Source organism: Equus przewalskii, chromosome 8, assembly GCF_037783145.1.
Source record: "Equus przewalskii isolate Varuska chromosome 8, EquPr2, whole genome shotgun sequence".
In the NCBI taxonomy this organism is placed as follows: Eukaryota; Metazoa; Chordata; class Mammalia; order Perissodactyla; family Equidae; genus Equus; species Equus przewalskii.
Genome location: NC_091838.1, coordinates 67,805,567 through 67,827,891, shown reverse-complemented (window position 1 = coordinate 67,827,891; position 22,325 = coordinate 67,805,567). Strand labels below are relative to the sequence as shown.

Here is a 22,325-nt window from a genome sequence, read left to right as displayed (position 1 = left end):
GGATGTTTGACACTCAACCAAGAGAAAACTGTAGAGCTTTAGCAGCTACCTGAAGTTGTAAGACGACAAAATAGAGGAAGTTTTTTCAGCAAAAGGCTGACAATGGGAAGTAGAGGGACAGGAAGATTTGAAGCAGCAGGTGACAGGCTTGGAAGGGGCTCAGTGAACCTCGGGGTTGGCAGCATTCCAAACTGCACTTGGCTCTGTTCTGGAAGGTGTCTGCCGCGCAGCAGTATGCTCAGGCAGGAGGTCCACACGGGCCTGCAGCCACTCTTTTCTCCTCTCCACAGGCCCTGGAGAATACCCTTCTACTGGTCAATCCCTGAGAGGGCATTTTAAAATATCTCTCTCCACACTGTTAGAGTTCTAGAAGGAAGGAACAGCAAGTGTGAAGGCCCAGAGGTAAAAGTGGATGCATTATTAAAAGAAAATGCCCCTCTCTGCACGTCTAGAGCAAAAAGCAGAGGGGAGGAGAGGAGAGCAATGAGGCCTAAGAGCAATAGGGAGCCATTAAAGGATTCAACAGGGGTACCTCATTCTCTCTCTGCCTAGGCCATCTGATCTTCTCCTCTCCACAATCCTACCACTTCCACCCAACACTCACACCTTGGACCGCTCCCTCGTAGTTGTGGCTGGGTACTCAGCCAGGTAAAATGTCACTAAGCTCCCAGTTATAAGCTGCCAGTTGCTTCTTTGACTAGATGGGCCCTTGTAGCCGATCCTCTGCGAGGACCCACGGCTTGACCATTGCCTCTTAGTTCAGGGGAGAGGCTAGTTTTTGTGTCTTGACTAAGACTCTGCCTCCACATGCCCTCGGGTACTTAGATTTCAGAGGCTGCTTGGAAGGAAAGAGCAAATTTGCAAGGGGTCCTGGAAATTACCTGGCGGAAAGGGATGGAGACCCTTTTGAGGCCCAATGTTATTAGAGAGATTTTGATGGATTACGTTTGTCTCTGACTAGGATCCACTGGCTGGGAAGAAAACAAAGAACCCCAGGGTGGTTGGGGGGCAGGGGGGTGGCAGAAGGGAATTCACCAGGAACATAAATGAGACTGGATTGGTGACCAGTGCCCACTGCCAAGACTAGATGGTCATGGGGATGCCAGCAGCCAGTCCAGGATGTGGTTGAGGCTGGAAGGCCCTCCCAACTGGATGGCCTTGGTGCCGAAATGGCTGAGCATCCAAGTACAAACCAGAGTGTGGTAGCCTAAGGAAGCCTGGGACCATCCTTTATCAAAGAAAGACTCTTTTTCAATAGGAATGTAATCTAGAGTGACAGGAGGAAAATCTGTGACCACAGATGGGCTGATCTCGTCTATTCCTCTAGTATTTAAAAGCAAAACTGCTCTTTGTGCTTCCAGGGATATTTAAGAGTAGGAAGGCACACCTTCAGGAAAGACACGCTGAGCATCCTTCTAACTTTTTTGAGCAGCTGGAATGGTAAAGGGCCATGTGATTTATCTGTAACCTAAGCTGGTGAAGCAGGTCATCCCCTCACACGTTGCTCACGTGTATGTCTCTCCTCCCTTGGCAAAGTGTGGAATGTACTCTAGTGCTCTGTGCATACTAGGTATTCAAGAGGTATTTATTTAACAAAATAAATAAAACCCTGTCAACTGACCAGCCAACCCTTGTCTCATAGCCTCCAGTGATGAGGAGCTCACTACCTCACAACTCCATAGACTGAGGACCACGCATACCCTCCAAACATACAATAAGGGGGAAATGAGGATTCACATTAGTTCCTCCAAGATAAGATAGTTCAGAGTGAATCATAACAGGACTATGAGATTTCAGTCAACAAGAGATGAGGGGCCGGCCCGGTGGCCTAGTGTTTAAGTTCACATGCTCTGCTTCAGCAGCTGGGGGTTTGCAGGTTCGGATCCTGGGCATGGACCTAGCACTGCTTGTCAAGCCACTCTGCAGGGGCACCCCACGTAAAATAGAGGAAGATTGGCACAGACGTTAGCTCAGGGCCAATCTTCCTCACAAAAAAAAAGGAATGAAGACATGAAATAATAAAGTCATTTCCACATCTATCTTTGGGCAGAATGACTAGAGAAAAGCAGTTGAGCTAAAGGAAGGGTTAGAAAAAGAATTCTAGATATTCGGTGGGAGGGACTGTTGATCTCAAGCCCGTGTGTTGGCCCAAGGATTCAGGGGTGGAAGGAAGTTAGGGAAGGTCACATAGGTGACGAGGTGGCCCAAAGTGTCCCCAACTTCTCCCCCACCCCGACCCTTTCAGTGTGAGGGAATCCATTTTTATCTGTTTTATATATTGAGGAGTTCAGATAATGCATGAATAAACTTAAGTTTTAAAGTTTGAACATCACTAATCAAGACCAACCTACTCATTCAACAAATAGGGAAACTGAGACCCAGAAAAAAAGTAGGAACCAGATCAAGATCATATATCTGCTGATTGAAATTGCTAGGACTTCTAGACGTCCATCTATCCTGTGCTTACCCTCCAGGAATTCTAAGAGCTCGGCAAGCATGGACCCCACACACCTCCCCTCCAAACCCGGGCCAGGCTAACTCTGCTAACAACACACCTTGAATCCAAGTCATTCAAAAATAGACTTTTTCCTTCAACAGAGCTTTCCTTCTGAACTCCTGTGGATTACATAAAATGTTCCAAGGGATGAAATATGATAGCCTAGTTACTTTCTCCTGTATACTCAAAAAAGCAAAAGGAAACGAAATTCACATCTGTTAAAAACAAAAGCAGTTCAATGCTGAAAATGAAAGACTGCAGTATTTCAAGGATGACCTGCCAAGATCTTGTCTCCTTCACATCTGTGAGGTCAACAGTTTCTGCAACCAAGAGGGGGGAATATCTACTTCACTCAGGCTGATTAGTTCCAAGAGTAAGAACTTTAATTAGCGCAGTTGAAACCTGAAATGTAATGAGGCAACTCAATGCTATTACACACAAACAGCTTCCAGTCCGCTACACCCGAGACACACTCTCAGAGAGAAAAAATCCACACCAGAAATTCATTGCTTCTGTTTTCGCTCGTGTCCTGCGTAGAAGGAAATGAACCGCAAGGCTCATCTATGAACCTGTGAAATCAAACAGAACTCTGAAGGCACTCTGAAGAGACTTTCTACAGAACAGCTTATCTCCAGGGAGCCTTTTGTGGGAGATTTACAGGGTCTCGGAAACAAAAATCCCATGCAACTATCTCTTCCTCGCTCAGCCAAGACGTTCTTGAGGGCTCCGCTCAGTTTCCTTTGCAATGACTTTTGAAAAAGCTGGATTTTGAGCCTCTCGGACAGGAGGGGAGGCTCTCTCAGTCCTGTCGGCTTCTCCGGGAGTAACTGTCCTTGGAGTTTCAGCCTCAGCTCTGGGTCCAAACCTGTTGAGTCTCCAACATGCAGAGGCATCCTAGACCTGTCCCTTCCAGTCCCAGCTTGGAGACACCAAAGAGAAGGGGTCTAGGTCACGCCTAGTCCCGGGCCTCGACCTCAGGAGATTCTCGGTAAACGTCGTTCCACACAGTCCAGGAGGAAGGCCTCCTTGATTCCCTAACTCACTTAGAGGAGCAAAATCAGAACCGGAGAAGCCCACGTGTTGGACTTACCTATAAACACAATGCATCGTTCTATACCTGCTTAAAATCCTAATTCACACAGTGACAAATGCCACACACATGAAACAAAGACGGGCATGGAGCCAAGACCCAAGGAGGGAAATAAGGACTACAGGTCCCATCTGTACAAAGCCTTACCCTCCCCCAAGCACATGCACGGGACCCTACCCGAAGCCCTACGAGGGATGGAGACGGGTAGTATTTCCACAGCCTACTGAGTAAGACACAGGCTCACATACAACTTTGGCCTCTACCACTTATAATCTATGTGACCTGGAGCAAACTGCCTCCATTCCCTCACCTGTAAAATGGGTATCAGATAATACCTACTTCATAGAGTGTCAAACGTTAAATGAGTTTATCTATGTAAGGTGCTTAGAACAGTTCCTGGCAAATAAAAGAAAATAGCTACTATTACCCTTATTTCAAGACAAGAAAATTGAAGCTCAGAGAGGTTAGGCAAATTGCTCAAAGTCACCCAGCTACAAATTGGCCAAGCTGGGGACAGAGCCGGGTCTCCTCATGGCTAGCTGAATGCTTTTCCTTCTAGACCGCACTGGGATGGAGCCAGTACACAGTTATCCATTGTACAATGTACAGTTTACTCAATACATTCATCCATTTATTATTGCCATTCAAAGTGCTCTGGGGCAGTCATAGTAGCCACTGGTCATTGGACATGTAGGATGAGCCAGGCATTCGGTTAAGGTTCTACATCCATTTTTTTCATTTAATTGTCTCCACAACCATCTGAGGGAAGTATTCAATCTCTTTTACAGATATGGAAATTGAAGTCTAAAAGGTTAAGTCACCTGCCTGAGGCCCCATAGCCAGAGGCTGCCATCAGACTCTGGCCTGTCAGACCTCCACTCTGTGCTGCCTCCCAAATATCAACCAGAGCCTCAGGTTTTCAAGCACTGATCCGAGTCAGGTAGTATGCAATCCTCATTTCCTGGATCCTGGACTCCACAGCTCAGAGAGCTACGGGAACTTGTCTACAGACACACAGCAGTCTGTTGCTGGATCCCAGCCTCTTTGTGCTCTGTTCGCGACCTCCCTCATGATGGCCCAGGTCTCTAAGGAGGAGCGTCCCTGAAGGCTTCCAGTGGCCCAGACTGCAGCAGAGGATGCAGGTGGAGCTCAGTAATAAGAAAGAGAGCAACAGCCTCACCTTGACCAGCGAGGGCTCCTGACCGTGCCCAGAAGCACTGGCACTCACTAACTTCTCAGACCCGAGCCAGGTCAGCAGGGCAGGAGGCACAGCGTCCAGCACTAGTCTTGAGAGGAGGAAAGCTCCTCTCTAGACCACAGCAGCCCAGCAGAGTGGGTATCAGGCACAGGGCTGCCCCATCCCGAGGGGCGGGTGCCTCCCAGGAAGTGCCCTTTCTGCTTGTGTCTGCCCAGCGGCTCCCTATCTCAGCTTGAAACACAGTGCCCTCTGCTAGGCTTGGCCACCAGAGCCCAAGACTCTGATCAGCAAACACAGCAGCTCAGAGCAGGTCCTGAGAGGAGGGGCCGCCAACGTGTTCTATGCCAAGTCAGGTGGCCACAGATAGATCCAGACTCAAAGAAACCCTGGCTCCAGACAGCATCAAAGCCCGGGATGCCATCCAGCCATCATCCAGCCATCGAACCTGAATTTTTAATCATTTTTACCATCCCCTACTCATTTATAATATGTTTCCACTTTACTTGAGGCCAGTTCTAAATGTCTTTACAAATATTATCCTATTTAAGCCCCACAACAGCCTCAGAAGTAGGTACTGTTATTGTGCCCAATGGACAGATGGAAAAACTGAGCCCCAAAGGGGGTGGTAGGTGCTGGGAATTAAACCAAGGCCACTTGACCTCAGAGCCTGCTGTCTCCACTCTGTGGCATTTCAATGGGACCTATGTCCTGAGACCACTTCAAAGAAGTCAAGTTTATAAAGGAGAAAAATGAATAAAATAAAAAGAAGGCATCTTGGTGGGTCAAATGCCTCAGAAGTCACTATAGTAGGTTGATTCATGGCCCCCCAAAAGATACATCCATGTTCTGGAAGCTGTGAACATGCCCTTATTTGCAAAAAGTGGCTTTGCAGATGTAATTAAAGATCTGAGGATGAGATCATTCTGGATTACCCAAGTGGGCCCTAAATTCAATGACAAGTGTCCTTACAAGAAAGAGAAAAGGAGACACACAGAGGAGACCATGTGAAGTCAGAGGCAGAGATTGGAGCGCTGTGGTCACAAGCTGAGGAAGGCCTGGAGCCGCCAGAAGCTGGAAGAGGCAAGGAAGGATTCTGCCCTAGGGCCTTCAGCGGGAGCGTGGTCCTGTCGGCACCCTGATTCCAGGCTTCTGGCCTCCAAAACTGTGAGAGGAGGAATTTCTGTTGTTTTAAGCTGCCAAGTTTGTGGTAATTTGTCATGGCAGCCCCAGGAAACTAACACACTGCCCTTCATTGCTTCCTCCTGCTCTTCTTGATGGCATCATAGGAAAGAACATTGGGTTCACTCCACTGAGCGCCTTGATATTTCAGACAAGACGCTGGGCACTGAAAGAGGACTGAGATGAGACTCCGCCTCCTGGAGAAGGCTGGGAAGTTAACAGCTGAGGACCAGGCGGTGGTGTAAGAGCCGCTGGGGTGCAGCACACTGAGGGAGGAAGGCAGTCCCCCAGTGTTGGGTAGGGGTTGGAGAGAAGGTTTTCTAGGTGAGGGCAGAGCAGGTTAAATAGTAGCTCATGAGGCAGCCTCATTCAAGATCCCCACCTAAGCCATGATTGTCCCCAGAGAAGGGGGCCTTGGCTCAGGGGTTCACAGAGAGCAGGTCTCCTAGTGCATCCCTCCTCCCATTTTTGGTCATGGAAGATTTCATCCTGATCAGAATCAAAGATCATCAGAGATCATTGAGTCCCAACCTCACATGTTGCAGATGGGGAAACTAATTACTAAGAAGGTGAAGCGGTCCGAGGTGGCTCAGCTAGTCACAGCATGTTAGAGCTGGAACCTCTCCTCCTGACACCTAATTCAGCCCTTTCAAGGGAACCAGACCTCCTCCCCTTGTCTGATCTGTCCTGCACAAAAGAAAATCCTGTGGCAACTCTTATCAGAGCTCCACCGCCCAGGGACCCAAAGCTTACTCTAGCTAAAGCTTAAATCCCTCCTCCCAGAATTGAAGTTTATTTCTCCTTGTCTGCAGAGTGATGCCCTTACCATAAGGCTGGTACAAGAACACAACATAACAACAGAAATCATCTGGCTACACAGACATTCTATAATAAACGTTTGTTGATTGCTCATCAAGAGGAAATACCTAATGGATAACCCTGCAGCCTTACCTCTCTGCCGTATCTCGAGCTTCTCACTCTCTCTGCTCTGGCCATGCCACCTTCCTTTAGTGACTTCACCGGAACAGTCCCCTCCCTCTGGGTCTCTGCACACACTCTTCTCTGTTCCTGGAATCCACATGACTTCACACACCTCTTTGCCTGGTTAATACTATCCCATCCTTCAGGGGTCACATCACATTTTCAGAAAGGCCTTTCTTGACCCCCCAGTCTCGAAGCTCTCCAGGTGTTTAGTGCTTTTTCTTTTCATCACTTATCATAGTTTGCAATTTGATATTTATGAGATTTTTTTCATTAGTGTTCACCTCCATCATTAGACAAAAATTTCCATTGGGGAAGAACTCTGTCTAATTGATTCATCACTGTCTCCCCAGCACCCAGCACATAGTAGACACATGTAATTCATTCCACAAGCATTTATTGAACAAAATGCTGAGCTGGTGCAAAGAAATGTACAGAGAATGAAATGACAAAACCGCCGCGCCTCAGGAGAGTAGAGCCAAATAGATGAGGTACAGTTAACTCTTTATCAAATTACCCAGTTACAAATCACCTTCACTACTTCACTCTCCCTCTTTCCTGGGCTTGCCCCTTAACCATTTTGTTCCTGACTGATATTTTCCCCAAAGAAGGAAAGGATGAGTTGGTAAAACTCAAAGCGGTCAATAACATAACCGGTAAACAGCTCCGGAAAATGAACTTCAGGCTAGCGCTGCTGAACAATGATCTAGAATGAAGTTTGGGAATTGTCTTTACAATTAGCTTCAGAATTATTTTAGAAATGCAAAAATGAGAATATATTGAAAAGCAAGAAGGTTGTGAAACTCTCCTCCAGCCCTCCCCAGCCTGGGAAGAATAATAGCCTCACCATGAAGCTCGTACCTTGGTTCCAGATACAAGTGCAGGTCATGTCAACGGAAATCATCCGCACCCTCCCCCGTGCTTTGCCTCCCGCCATGCGCCTCCTGCCGAAAGGAATACATTTCCGTGTCTGCAATCATTACCCCACCTACAGTCTTAGTCATGGAGTGTTTCCTTGGAAAACTCACAACAGTTGTTATCATGATTCAACAAACATTTACTCTGTACTTATTAGGTATCCAGCAAACCTGATAGGCCTGTTGGAAATTCAGGGAAGCAATGGAAAAGAAGTTGTGCTTTGGTCAAGGAGCATAATGGCATTCTAGCGGCTAATACATCTGAAAAGGCTTCAGCCACCCCATAATAATAATCTTCTCTATTTCTAGAATGCTTCAGAAATTATAAAGAGCTTTCACATGCGGGCTATGTGTCACAGCAGCTATGTGAGATAAAAAGGTTGCCCTCCCATTTGATAGGTTACTGTTTGGGTTCCAGAAGCCTGGAACGACTTATTCAAGGTTGTGTGGCCTACAAGGGGCACAAGGGGGAATTGTGGTGGTTGTGAAAATGTGCCACTGAGATCTCCAGCTGCAGGAAGCATAGTTAACTGACAGCCCCAGCTGCTAGACCTCTCCATCCACCACTGTGTCACACTGAGGCCACGCTGCCCATAGGCTGCTCCCTCCTAATGAGTGAGCACAGAAAGTGAACTAATTCAGGCCGCTTCCTGCAAGACAAGGGGCTCCTTCAGTGGGTGACTTGGGCCACAAGACTCCCTATCAACCCGAGGAAAATTTCTAGAAGAGCCTTCCCACCCATTTCCTCTTCTTTCCTGCTCTCCCTCATGGGTGTCAACTCTGCATCAGGATCTGAAGATTCTCCTTGCCTTCTCCTGCTCCTTCCCATTTATCCTTCCCAGGTGTTTCCCCAAATAAATCTCGAGCATGCCACTGCCATCTTGGAATCTGCTTCTTGGAGGAGCCCCCCTAACAGAACTCTAATCCAGATCTTTGTCATTTACAAATGGGCCTCCCACCAACAAAGAGATTCCATTTTGAAATACATTTGGAAAACGCTGGGGTAAACTCGATTTCACAGGATTTCTTAGATTCAACAATATTCTAACACATAATAAGACTCCTCAAAAGTACAAAAGCACCACAGAATCTAGTGGTTCCCAAACTGATTTGGAAGCAAAAACTTGCTTTTAGTCCCCTGAATAGGAGACTGGAACATTGGAACACTGGTTTTTCTCAGACCACAATTTGAGAAACAATGCTAAGCCCCACTCTCCAACAGGTACACACCCATCCTGTCCTTAGTGTTGCTAAAGAGCCTCAAAGTGGTGATTTGATACTCCCTTCTCTTACTAGGCTCAATGGCTGTGCAATAATATTGCCAAAAAGCAGGCCCAAAATGCAAGGGACCCAGGCAACCTTCCAACAATGTCATCTTCCCTGAAAGAAAAGGACACTAATTATCTTTTATGTTAAAACTTTGTTCCTATTTTTAGAAAATGGTTTTATTTTGAATATTTAAAATAGGTTCATCTTCAAGAAACAGGTAAACTGAATAAACTTTTAAACATAAGCAATAGATTCTAAATTGTCTGCAGGTTTTAAGACCAGACCCGTTATCTTGGGCATTACTCGGTTCCAATCAATGACAAAAGTCAGTGCCTGGACCTCAACTCCTCTTCGTGATTCAACACCGGAATGAAAAGGAATAAATGTAGTGACGTAAATTGTCCCACAGCTTTTCTGTAAATTTCCTGGAGATGCAAAAGCTCAGCATATTTGACGCTCAGTGAGAAAATGCATTTCTATGTACCAAGGAGGCGTTCCTTGTGTCAACAGGTGAGTCACCTGAGGAGCAAACAAGGGTCACTTTAGGGACAAGAAACCTAAAGAGTCTACATGGGAGTCAGTCTTCTTGAACGCCACAGGTGTTCCTTCTCTCTCTTCTTGAGAAGTACAGCAACGAAAAGAAGATGTTCTTGGTAAGACGGAAGGGGCAACTAATTGTCTTTCATCACCCACTAGGTAATAAGCACACACTGCAGCAGGCACTTTGCAAATGTGTCATCATTTAGGCTTCACAATCTTGGAGGTAGGTAGGACTACTATCCCGGTTTCATTTTAGGTGAAGAAATAGAGGCCTCGAGCAGTACAGTTACTGGCACAAGATCATAGAGGTTGCAAGTGACATTTATTGACATCCCTTAGTATTATGTTTGGTTCTGACGTCTGCAATCTCTTGGGTTTTTTTCCTTCCCTATACTTCTCTCTGTATTGCAACTTTTCAACAAGATCCAAGAATTACTTTGAAATTAGAAAAAAGAATGTTTTTTCTAAAATAGGGAAAGAAGTGAAGCAACTTTATTATTACTAAATATTTGTTGAAAAGCAGATATATCAGTCTTGTACTACTGACCAGTTATCTGTATTAGACATGAGTGCACACAAAAGAATCAGGAAGGATTAAGCTCCTTTCCTAAAGCTGCTAATATTCTCGGTGGGAAAATTAAAAGCCTTAATAAATCTACATGATCTCTCTATAAAATTTATATGCATTTATTATAACTATTTAAATAATTATAATAGATTTTAACTGCCTCCCATCTTTTCCCAACTTGAGTGTCAAGGACACTGTGAGCATTTGGTGGCCTCTGCTCTTCCCTGTGCTTTCCCTGGATTGGAAAGACCAGGCTGAGGCTGCCTGTGACCCTCGGAGACCTCTTCTCAGGGGTCAGGCCATTCTCGTACCAGGTGACCTCACCCCGTTGGTTGATCAGCAGTCTGGGAGATGACTTGTCCTAAAAGCGGTGGATGAAAGGATTCAAATTCAGGTCAGACAGAGTTGAGACACTGGTAGCAGCGGCAGAAGCCCAAAATTCACACAGGCAAAGGCAGCCTGCTGAGGCCGTGAGGAGGAAATAGCAATAGGACTCAGAAGCTATGAGTCAACAGAAGTCACGAGGTAGAGGAGTAGGAAGAAGTTAGTTGGTGGTGATAGCAACAGTCAAAGCAGACGCAGAGTAGCTGAGTCTTCATAACAATCAAGCAATAAAGAACCAGAGGGGGGTCGCCCCGTGGCCGAGTGGTTAAGTTTGGCTCTGCTTCAGCAGCCCAGGGTTTCACTGGCTGGGATCCTGGGCATGGACATGGCACCACTCATCCAGTCACGTTGAGGTGGCGTCCCATATAGCACAACCAGAGGCACTCACTACTAGAGTATACAAGTAGGTACCGGAGGGCTTTGGGGAGAAGAAGAAAAAGGAAAAAAAAAAAAAAAAGAGCCAGAGGATGCATGAGGCCAGGGGGATCCTGGGAAAATCAGACCTCCTCATCTGATGTGAATCCTGAATGGCATGTCAGTTCCCGAGCAATGCTCCCATTTCTGAAAGGGGAGCTGTGCTGAGGTGTCTGCTCATCCACAAGGCTGTCTGTTGGGATAGATTCCACACCTAATAATAATGGTAATTATTAATTTGAGTGCTTATGCTATGCTGGGAACTGTGGCCCTTTTATATTCTTATCTCATTTCATCCTCAAAACAACTCTATAAGGTAGCTACTTCCCTATTTTACAAATAAGGAAACAGATACACAAACAGGGCAAGCGATTTGCCCAGGATCACCCAGCCTGCAGATGATGGAGCCAAGATTGACTCCAACACCTTTGTTCTTAACTTCTACACTTCATTGCTTTATTATCTCATATTCAGTATATCCACAGAACGAACATGTTATTGGGGGTAACCTGTGTATTATTTTGTTCTGTGCATCTAAAACAACCCAAATCACACTTACTGCACAACACAGGAAATCATCACTCATTCAACTATTGTTGTACAGTCAAAAGTGGATGATTTGGATTCGATGTGACTACAATATTCTGATAGACTGAGAGTGCATTTGAAAACGATTACCATCACCATCACCTTTCATTTCTTCCCAAGCAGACTGAAAGCTCTCGAGTGACAGAGACGAGGTATTTCACTTTTCTTGACCTAGCATCCCAACCAGTGTGGGCGTCCAATTAATATTGTACAGCAAGTGCTCAAAAATTTTAAAAATGCAGAATGTACAAGGGAGAAAGCGTAGCAATTCAGTCCAACACCTTCCCTCTGCAGAAAAGCTGAGGGCCAGATCAGCCCCAAGTCACTCAGGTCACACTTGGATCAAACTTGACATGGAACCCAGGACCTCTGCCTCTCAGTCTCCTACTGCTTCTATTTTAGCGTCTGGCCTTTCTTCTTGAATGGAATAGTGTTTAGACAAATTTGTTGATTGAATTAGTCTGTTCCCTGGTTCGGTGGGTGAGGGCAGAGGAAACACTATCAAATGTTCTTTGACTGTTAAGAATCTTGCATCAGGGTCATCATATTAACCAACGATGGGCAGGTATAAGAATTGAATGGGCTAACCTCTGATCTGGGTTATAATAAATGTAAGCTCTCCTTGATTGTCAGTGGTTCCCTGGAGAACAGGTTCAGAAAGTTTTAAAGCTGTGATAGATTGTCTATGCCTGCAGTGAGCAAGGAGGGGAGAACAGTGGTGTATTTGCTGGCTCAATTCTTGAATACCCCGTGGAAGCTGACTTTTTAAAAACTTGAACACGACATTCTGTTTTATTAATAGTCATCCTCTTCTCTTAACAACCAGAAGACCAGAAAATGCCAGGTGGTTGGGTCCAAGTGGATGAGATATCACAGTGCCCTTACTATGTCTTAGAAAATTCACTACTGTTTATTTAAAAGATCAGGCTGAAATCATCTTTTATCTAAAAATATCAATGCACTTTCTAAACTCAGAAGACAATGTTTTAATTAACTCCGTGGATAATACTAAAGGGCCTTGAAAATCTATGGGGAAAAGTAGTGCAACACACTGTGGGCCAGGAGTCAGCTGCCCTGAAGATCTTCCCCAGGATCCAGCCTTCCCGTCGAACATGCCCCCAGGAGTGCGGGCGTCTTCTGAGGTTCTGTGCTTGAAACAACTGCGAGGGCTCAGAGCAATTTTAAAGCATGTAGACAGTTCACTTGGGACATCCCTATCGGCATCCATCCTAGGTAACATCAGGTCCCCAGTGGCACGGCCAGTGGCCACCTCCGACCAAGAGGTTCTTTTCCTCCCATCCTAATAGACAGGTATATTTACCTCTTTCCACTCACTCAGCTGGCGTTGCACAGTTGTTGGAGAGACACTTGCCAAGTGAAATGTAAACCATCTAGAATTCCCTGACCCTCAGTGTCTCTGCTTCGGAGAAGCATTTTTGCATTTGACTTTTTCTCCTTGCATCAGCCAGTCTGAGGGATTTTTAACTTCATCATCTTCTCCATTTTCCTTTTATTGGCCTCCTTTCCTTATTACTCCCTTTCCTCATCTCTACAGACGTCAGGGCAGAAGAAATTAAAATTGGTGCAAAGCAAACAGATAATTTTATAATTAGTTTGCTGCTCTCATCATACTATTCATAAGGCAAGAGCTTAAATCACTGGGTGAAATCATTTTACTTATGGTTTTAATTACCGTATGCTTCCTATCTTCCATTGTCAGGGAGGCGTCTAGGAGTTGTGTCAACCAGGTGTTCATGAGCCTGCACTTGGCTAAGCCCATGCATCTGCCCATCACCAACAGGATCTGCACCCAGCAGGCTTTCACAGACGACAGTGACATTCCCATGACCCGTTTCTGGAGCTTCAGTGATCAATCAGCCCAGGCCAGAACCTGCTGTTTTTGCCAAAGTTCTGGGATATGTTTGCAAGTGTTGAAGTTGGGCACTGATTTTAAACTTGTTGTTCTTTCTAACATTTTCATCATAAGTGGTTAGATACACAGTTCAGTTCCTCTCTAATAATGAACCTGGAAAATCTTATTACGCCAGAAAAGTAAGAATGTGTTCAAAAACTGATGGAGCCACGTCAAAAGACACGGGAGCCAACCAGAAGGAGCTCCCTCTGGCAAAATATGGGATGATTTAAGTATCAAAATAAAATGATAGGAATGGATAATAACACATTAAATACCATTATTTAACCCATACTATTACTAAAAAGAGGGAGAGGATTGGGAGAAGAAAAGAGAGGAGAAATCTCTTTTTATACATAGAGGGAATAATAGAAAAAAGGTTCTAAGTCACCATTTTACCATCCCTATAAGGATCATCAATTAGCTAAGAATCATCGTCGGAGGCTAAAACCCTGGGTGAAAGGCTGTTGGGAGGAATCTGGTGGACACCACTTCGTCAAATGATCACACTTAGCAACAATAATGAGGCAATTGATGTCGCGTGCCCCCTGCAGTGACGCACTGAGGGCACATCATCCATGAGCTTCTCTGGGAAAACAATTCAACCTCCATTGAGTCACGAAGAAGCCATCAAATAAGTATAAACCGAGAAAAATGTGCAAAAGAATTGGCCTTGACACTTTAAAAAATGCCAGTTTAATGAAGACGAGACAAAAAGGTCAGGAAACAGCCATATGTTAAAGCAGACTAGAAACTCATAATTAAGTGCAATGGGTGATCCTTGTTTGGACTCTCCAAAAAAAATACTTTTAATAGATATAAAGGGCACTGTTGGAACAATTGGAGGTATCCAAACGTGTGCCGTATTAGACAACAGGATGATATTGCTAGACTCAATAGTACTGATGAGTTTCCCGACTGTAGTGGTTGCATTGTGGTTAACACAAGCCTTAGAAGAAAAGTAACTTTAAAAATAAACGGGGGAGAGAAAACGCTTTTGCTAAATTGTAGTTGAAACTGTTGCCTGAGATGGTTCTGAGTATAAGGCCTATTCTCTTTCAATTAAAAAAAAGAACTGGGGGCTGGCCCCATAGCTGAGTGGTTAAGTTCACATGCTCCACTTTGGTGGCCCAGGGTTTCTCTGGTTCAGATCCTGGTCTCAGACCTAGCACTGCTCATCAGGCCATGCTGAGGCAGCATCCCACATAGCACAACCAGAAGGACCTACAACCAGAATATACGACTATGTACTGGAGGGCTCCGGGGAGAAAAAGAAGAAGAAGGAGAAGGAGAAGAAGAAGAAAAAAGAAGATTCGCAGCAGATGTTAGCTCAGGTGCCAATCTTTAAAAAAACAATTTTTTTAACTTAAAAAAGAATTGGCAAATTTTAGAGAGCTGTTAAAGACATGATGTTTTCTTTGACAGAAACAGAATTGAAAGATAAAAAGAACAAAAATTTTTAACACGTGCATTTTTTGTTTTGAGCTATGAGCTGAACTAGCTGCTTTTATTTTTTTCTTTTGCTGGGAAAGATTTGCCCTGAGCTAACAACTGTTTCCAATCTTCCTCTTTTTATTTTTTTTCCTCCCCAAAGCCCCAGTACATAGTTGTATATTCTGTTTGTAAGTCCTTCTAGTTGCATGTGAGCTGCCACCACAGCATGGCCACTACCAGACGAGTGGTGTGGTTCAGTGTCTGAAAACTGAACCCTGGGCCTCCGAAGCAGAGCACACCGAACTTTAACCACTAGGCCATCAGGGCTGGCTCTAGATAATTTTAAAAAGAAGAGCTTTCATCATGAGTCAATATTATTTAATGTCATGTCCTTGAAACTGCTAAAATCATTGCTTGTACCACCAGCGTATGTGTCTGTGTCTATAACTGGGAAACAGCTCACTATACACCACCTCCCATCGCTACTGCCCATGCTTACTGTGCTAAGTCCCTGGTCTGTTGAGATTGTAAGAAGCTCCAAAGAGAGACATGGGCAGTAGTGTTTGATGTCAAACAATGAATTGCTGATAATGCCACTAGCAGGGAAATTTCTGTATGGAAGGAACCTTCCTAAGCTCTGTTCAATCTCAATCTTAAAAAAGAGAAAAAATGGTCTCTGCAGCTCTCTGGATAGGCCTTTCCTGTGGTGGTTTTTTGCAGTGGGCTTGGCAGCCAGCAGGGGAATTCGTGAGGGTTTCTTAACCTGGATCCTGATCTACAAACTGCCTTTGTAAGCCAAGGGGATTTATTTTCTCACAGCAGGTGTGTACACAGCAAGGGAATTTCACTGGAGCCAAGAGAGGTCCAGACACACTAATCCTAGATCAGACCCGCAGGAAACACGCCGCCTCCATCCCATGAAGAGGAGAAAAAGGGAACTGATTCTCATAAATGATTTTCTACAAGCCTCTTTCTTAGGAAGGAGCTCAGACTGGGGTAAAACTCATCCACTGACCGTGCAAAGTTTTGGTGGAGCTTTTGTTACAGAAGACTCTGGTTACTCAGGAGGACTGCCTCCCAGAACATTTGCTACTGCCCAGATTCACAACTGCCCGTTAACATACCATTTTCCCCATAGGATGAAACAAAAGATGTGAAAAATGCAAGCGGTGTTTGCAGAGCCTTAATGGGAGTGACCACCAGGGCAAGGACCACAGAACCACAGCAGGGTGGGGCTGAGTGTCAGCCATGCTTAGGCACCAGCTGAGTGACCCCCTCCAACACCAGCCTCAAGGAAGAGGTTCAGTCCATGCCTCCTCCCAAAGAGAGATTTAGACCGGACCTCCACTCTGGGTCACTGGAGGCCCTTCTCAAATAACTAAAAGCGGGACTATTCACAGCAGCATCTATGTATCGAGATAAGTCTTACCGTGTGCCAGGCACTCTGCCAAGCCTTGTACATGCACGATCACATTTCGTCCCAAGGCATCCCCTGAGGTGGGTACTTGTCTCATCCTTGTTTAAAGATGAGAAAACTGAGGAGGCCTACAGAGGTTAAGTCACTTGCCTGGGACCATTCAGACAGTAAGTGGTGGGAAGAGATTTCCAACCCAGACAGTCCCTCTGGGAGCACACAAGATTAGACACTGTGCTCTCCAGCCCAAGTCATGAGTGGTCACTCACTGTTAAGCTCTGCCTCTCCTCCTTCTCTATCTGGAAGGCCCAGCTCAAGTGAACGGCTCCTTCCCCTGCCCTCCAGAGGGCATTTATATAAATACAAAAATAAAGATAAATATAAACAATCTCTTATGGCCCTATTAGTTGATTTATTCATATAATACAAATTTATTAAATATCGTTATAGATACCAAGGACACATGAGACAAAAAAGACAAAATCAGGGAGGGAGGGAGGTATGGTTATAAAAATATAAAAGGTCAACACATGGGATCCTTGTGGTGATGGAACTGTTCTCTATCCTTTTTTTTTTTCTGTTTTTGGTGAGAAAGATTGGCCCTGAGCTGACATCTATTGCCAATCTTCTTCTTTTTTTTTTTAAGATTTTATTTTTTCCTTTTTCTCCCCAAAGCCCCCCAGTACATAGTTGTATATTCTTCGTTGTGGGTCCTTCTAGTTGTAGCATGTGGGACGCTGCCTCAGCGTGCTTTAATGAGCAGTGCCATGTCCGTGCCCAGGATTCAAACCAACGAAACACTGGGCCACCTGCAGCGGAGCGCACAGACTTAACCACTCGGCCACGGGGCCAGCCCCCAATCTTCTTCTTTTTGCTTGAAGAAGAGTGTCACTGAGCTAATATCTGTGCCAATCTTCCTTTATTTTGTATGTGGGATGCCACCACAGCATGGCTTGATGAGTGGCATATAGGTCCATGCCTGGGATCCAAATCCATGAACCTGGGCTGCCAAAGTGGAGAACATGAACTTAACCACTACACCACTGGGCCAGCCCCATCTGTTCCCTATCTTGACCGCAGTGTTGGATTCACAAACTAACACAGGTGATAAAACTGCATAGAACTAAATACACACAAACACACACACAAATGAGTACAAGTAAAATTTGGGAAATCTGAATAAGATTAGTGGAGTGTACCAATGTCCATATCCTGGTTGTGATAATATACTATATCTCTGTGAGATGTCACCCTTGGGGGCAACTGGGTAAATGATACATAAGACTACTCCGTATTATTTCTTACAACTGCATGTTATCCACATTTCTCAATAATCTGCAATGATCTCAACAAAAATTTCAATTAAAAAAGGAAAGAAACCAATGCCATCTAGTAGGATAAACATAATACGAGGGACAGTCTAATAACAGGAATGACTCAGTTGGGTACATGCTTATCTTGGTATCAGTAAGGGTGGAGACCACATATTCATAATGCCACAGCCTCAGGGAAAAAATGGCTAAGTAGGTAGAATTCCCTTTCTTGTGTTCCCTCTCTCTCAAGTCTCACACTTGACTACATTCTATGGTAGCTGACCTTCAGCCAAAGATGTCTAATGTACCACTAATGTATTTTCTCTTCCCTGCGTATCATCCATCAAGGACAACTCTCAATACCATGTTTCCAATCAAGACATAAGTGATAGAGGCAGCCTGGGGTAGCAGAAATGCAGGGTAGTAAAAAGACCACAACCCCAGAAAGTAGAGACCGCCTCTATATTTACCAATTTAATCCTTCCTTAACCCAGACTCCCTTCCTAGAAAAGGGAAGAAATAGTCATATTTTGGCACCTGTCTGGGTTAATATGAGCTGTGGCAGGTAAGAGAGGCTGGCGTCCTGGAAAGAATGTAGGATTCTGGAACCAGAAGAATTGAATTCGATTTTCAGTTCTACTACTCACTGGCTATGTGATGGTGAATAAAGCATCTCAGCTCTCCAGTGTTCAGTGTCTTCAGTTACAAACAGCTATGATTCCTTCCTTCGTGTCTACCTGGAAATACTTTGAAACCCCAGAACACCAAACAAAGATGTGTGTGGCCCTGCCTTGTTCACCGCTATCTCTTTGACACTTTGTGTGTGCAGAATGGGCATTTAATAAATATGTGTTGGATGAGTGCGTGGAAGAATTAAATCGTGGGCCTGTAGTGAAACTGTATTCTTTGTCCCAACCAGCTCTTAAAAGTTCTCAAGCCAAGACCCTGGAACCTTCCAGAAGATCTCTCTCCAGGACCTCTTCATGGTTCATCTTTTAACTCCTTTTCCTAAGACCACTGGTAAACTCCAAATGCATGGCCAGTCATTGCACCAGTATTCAGTGATCCTCCACTTCCCTTTGCAGCACCCTGCCTGGGTATGCCTCATCTTCTCTAGAGCGCGCTTCTCAATAGTGAATTAGCTTAAGTAAATGATGACTGCTGTAAGCATGCCTTGGCAAATAGCCTTGTTTGACTTATATCTTTCACCAGCCAAAAGGAGGATAATGTCACTATCCTCATATCTCAGTTGTACTAATTGGATTTCTTAGTTGCGAACTACAGAAACCCTCCCTGGTTAGATTAAATAGAAAAGGAATGATAGTTTTCACATTTTCAGGGAGGCCCAGAGAACCAGGCTTGAAGATTAAAAAGCCAGGCGCGATGCCTAGCTCACCCCACAGACGGGCCCTGGGTAGACCACCACCTCTGGACACAGATACTTCCGTTCATCCACCACACTGGAAACAAGGGTACTGCCAGGACCTCTGAACTGCCCTCTCTGAGAAAAGGGGCTTGTTTGCCCTTTCCCTCAGCAGAATGGTTCCCTGTTGCACCTGCTTATTGTATCACTAGCTTTCAATTCAAAAATCTCAAATGTAAGTGTCTGATTGGTGGAGCCTGGGTCACATGCCTGCATCCTAGCATGTTTATGGCTTTTACTTGGGAGAATTTACAAATGGGAAAGGAAGTTGAAAGGCGCAGGGCAATCAAAAGGAAAAACAAAGGTCCATTCCACCAGCAATAAACAACTTCAGTAAATCACCACCAGGCTGCTGTGGGATTAGCTAATCTAAGTATCATTTTTGCTCCAAAAATTGAATATGTTGGAATATTCATCTGGGATACTTTTGTATGCCAAGGTAAGCATTTATTAAGAATTTGTAGAGAAACTATGATGAGAAACCTTTTTTCCAAATTTCATTAAAAGGTAATTTACAAATCAGCAAAATCCTTGATTCATATTCAAGCACCAATAGCAAAATTAATACTCCTGTCTAACCCTTATCATTCATAGCGATTATGTAAATAAAACTATGCATTATTCATGATATGCATATTGCATCATCTCCATAAAGAAAAAAAGTGAAAAGAAATCATCAGACAATAACTTTAGAAACAGAGTGATGTACAGAAGTGTAAGATAGCAGTCAGTAAAGCTTCATAAAGAACAAGTCCTGTCAAACTAATCTAATTCAGTTCTCTAACAGAGACAAGCGTAGAACATTGAGAAGCAGCAATAAATGTAATCTATTTTTATTTTGTCAGAGTTTGAGATTCTGCCTTGAATAATGCAGGTATCAATAGAATAAGATACTCTCAGCCAGCCCACCCATCTATTAACCAAAGTACAACTTCTGAGAAAAGCATTGAAGTAAGCTTTCTACTAAGACAAATAGCGCTTTCACAAAAGCCAATGTAAAGATTTTCAAAATATAGTATATTTATTATAATCAAAGCCAAAAATCCAGTTGAACAAAAATTGAGTTGCCCCTCGGATATTTAAATGAAAAGATCTGACTTCTCTCAGTCAATCCTTACCACTCAAAGCTCGCTTGGTTTTCCCGAAGAATTGGTACAGACTCGACTGTTGCTGAACAGTTTCACTACAGACCTAGACAGTAGAAGGAAAACTTTTTTCTTTGAGCCTCTTACCTCGCCCAAGAAATGGATTCACTATTATGACTTATTTGCCCAATCACTTCAGCCAAGCCGTGAGTTTTAATAATTTTTTTACCCCAAAATGAAGTTGGTTGTTGGTGCTTCTTGAGCTGTCTGACTCACTTCTGTGATAGAAAACTAGGCCCCCAAGACACTCTCTTTGTTCACTGCCTGCCATTGACTGATTATCTACGACCCCAGGCAAATTACAAAACTCCTCTGGGCTCCAGATTTCTTACCAGTCAAGCGGGGCCAATGTTGGTACCTATCTCATAGAGTACTGTGAATATTAAAGAAATTGATACATGTAAAGCGCTTAGAATATTGCCTGGCACATAAGAAATATTCAACGTGTGTTATATATTACAAGCTCAAAATCTTTGGAGCCCAGAGTGCTATAAAATTCAAAATCTTTCTGATTTTAGAAAGAGAGGGAGAGTATTAAAAAATTGACCGTTAGAGTCTAGCCCAGCATTCCATAATCAAATGCGTTAATATTTCCATAGCAAAACGTGGACATTTACATTAACTGGGATAAAGACAATAAGTAGCCTCAGGTCAGGTTCTACAACAAAAGACTCTGTTCCAAACCTAGAGAAAACTTTCAGTTTTCGAGCTGTATGGACTTAGGAGTTGTAAATAGGGATGGTGGTCCAGGTTATGGCTATTCACAGTTTAGATTCTGTACTGTTTGCCTCATTCCGTATCTATTCTGCTCCCAGTGGTCTTCCAGATGTCCTGGGTTTCTGATCCATCACCATATTGCCTTTTTACAGCCGTGGCCTAATAATTGAAAAGACTTTCCTCCTCAGCCATAACCTGGCTAACATCCTGCCCAGTCTAGCCCTCTCTGTGATGACCCCCCAGAGCTGGCCCCAGCTCAGCATTCCTCCATTGTACGCTCTGGTCACCACGCACAGAACCAGACGATTTGGCCAGGCAAAGTGAATGGGCCAACTATTTCCAGGGCAAATGGACACAGCCTTTGCCCCAGAATCCAGAAGAAAGCAAGTCATCTAGATTAATAACCATAGTGCTAACCTGCTTTCAGGGGGCAGTCATGCAAAGAACACTTAATGAAGTCACAAGACAGATTCTCTCTAACTTCTACGAATGTGTGACTAGCATCCCAGGTCTGAGAAACATTCCTGAAGCATCCACCAGTGGATCTCTCCCACCACGCCACCAAACTCTAATGCTTAGCTCTTGAAGTCTTACTCTGGGTGTTGATTTACACATTATTATTTTATAAGCATCAGCTGCCAAAACTTACGTGGTGATCATAAGAAGTCAGTGCAGGGACTGGCCCGGTGGCATAGTGGTTAAGTTCACATGCTCTGCTTAGGCTGCCCGAGGGTTCCTGGGTTCAGATCCTAGGCACAGACCTACACTACTTGTCAAGCCACGCTGTGGCAGTATCCCACATAAAATAGAGGAAGATTGGCACAGATGTTAGCTCAGGGACACTCTTCCTCACACACAAAAAAAAGAAGTCAGTAGGAACTTTAACACCTTATCTGTCACCGCCCCGTGAGAGCTGAGTGGGGCTGACTTCATCACAGATACAAGACTTATGTAGTCGCACTGGGCTTCATGCTTAGACAAGCCCATGCTTGCTTAATTGCTCTGCCTTTGCCATCTTGGAATTCTTAATAATTGTTGAACAAGGGATCCTGTATTTTCTTTTGCACTGGACCCCACAAATAATGTACCTGGTCCTGGAGCTGATTTCCAAGGAAAGCTTTCTCTTATTTTCAGAGGGCCATTCAAATGTGCCTGGGAAAGGCCAGACAACCCTGCAAGGCAATGGTTTCCAAAGAAGGGTAGATACACTCTGGGGCCTGGGCAAGACCGTCCACTGCAGTGCAGGAAGGAAACACTAAAGCTTCTATTTATGTATATTTAATCTCATCATTGTTCATCTCTGTTTTTGAATGTTGTCCTCTGCTATCCTTTTTTCTTTGTC

The 22,325-nt window shown here is 44.4% G+C and overlaps 1 protein-coding gene across 7 annotated transcripts in view; it reads right to left on the bottom strand.

Annotated features, from left to right (window-relative positions):
• The window catches only part of FER1L6 (fer-1 like family member 6), a 214,977-nt gene that overhangs the window by 126,972 nt on the left and 65,680 nt on the right, over positions 1 to 22,325 (bottom strand). The window contains exon 1 of one of the 7 annotated variants that reach the window (XM_070632003.1): positions 7,807 to 7,919. The exons of 5 other annotated variants lie outside the window; for them this stretch is intronic. The gene's annotated coding sequence lies outside the window, so the exon portion shown is untranslated. Of the gene's footprint in view, positions 1 to 6,915; positions 6,998 to 7,806; positions 7,920 to 22,325 lie in introns of those variants that run through there. One more of the 7 variants, XM_070632007.1, reaches the window with a different exon arrangement.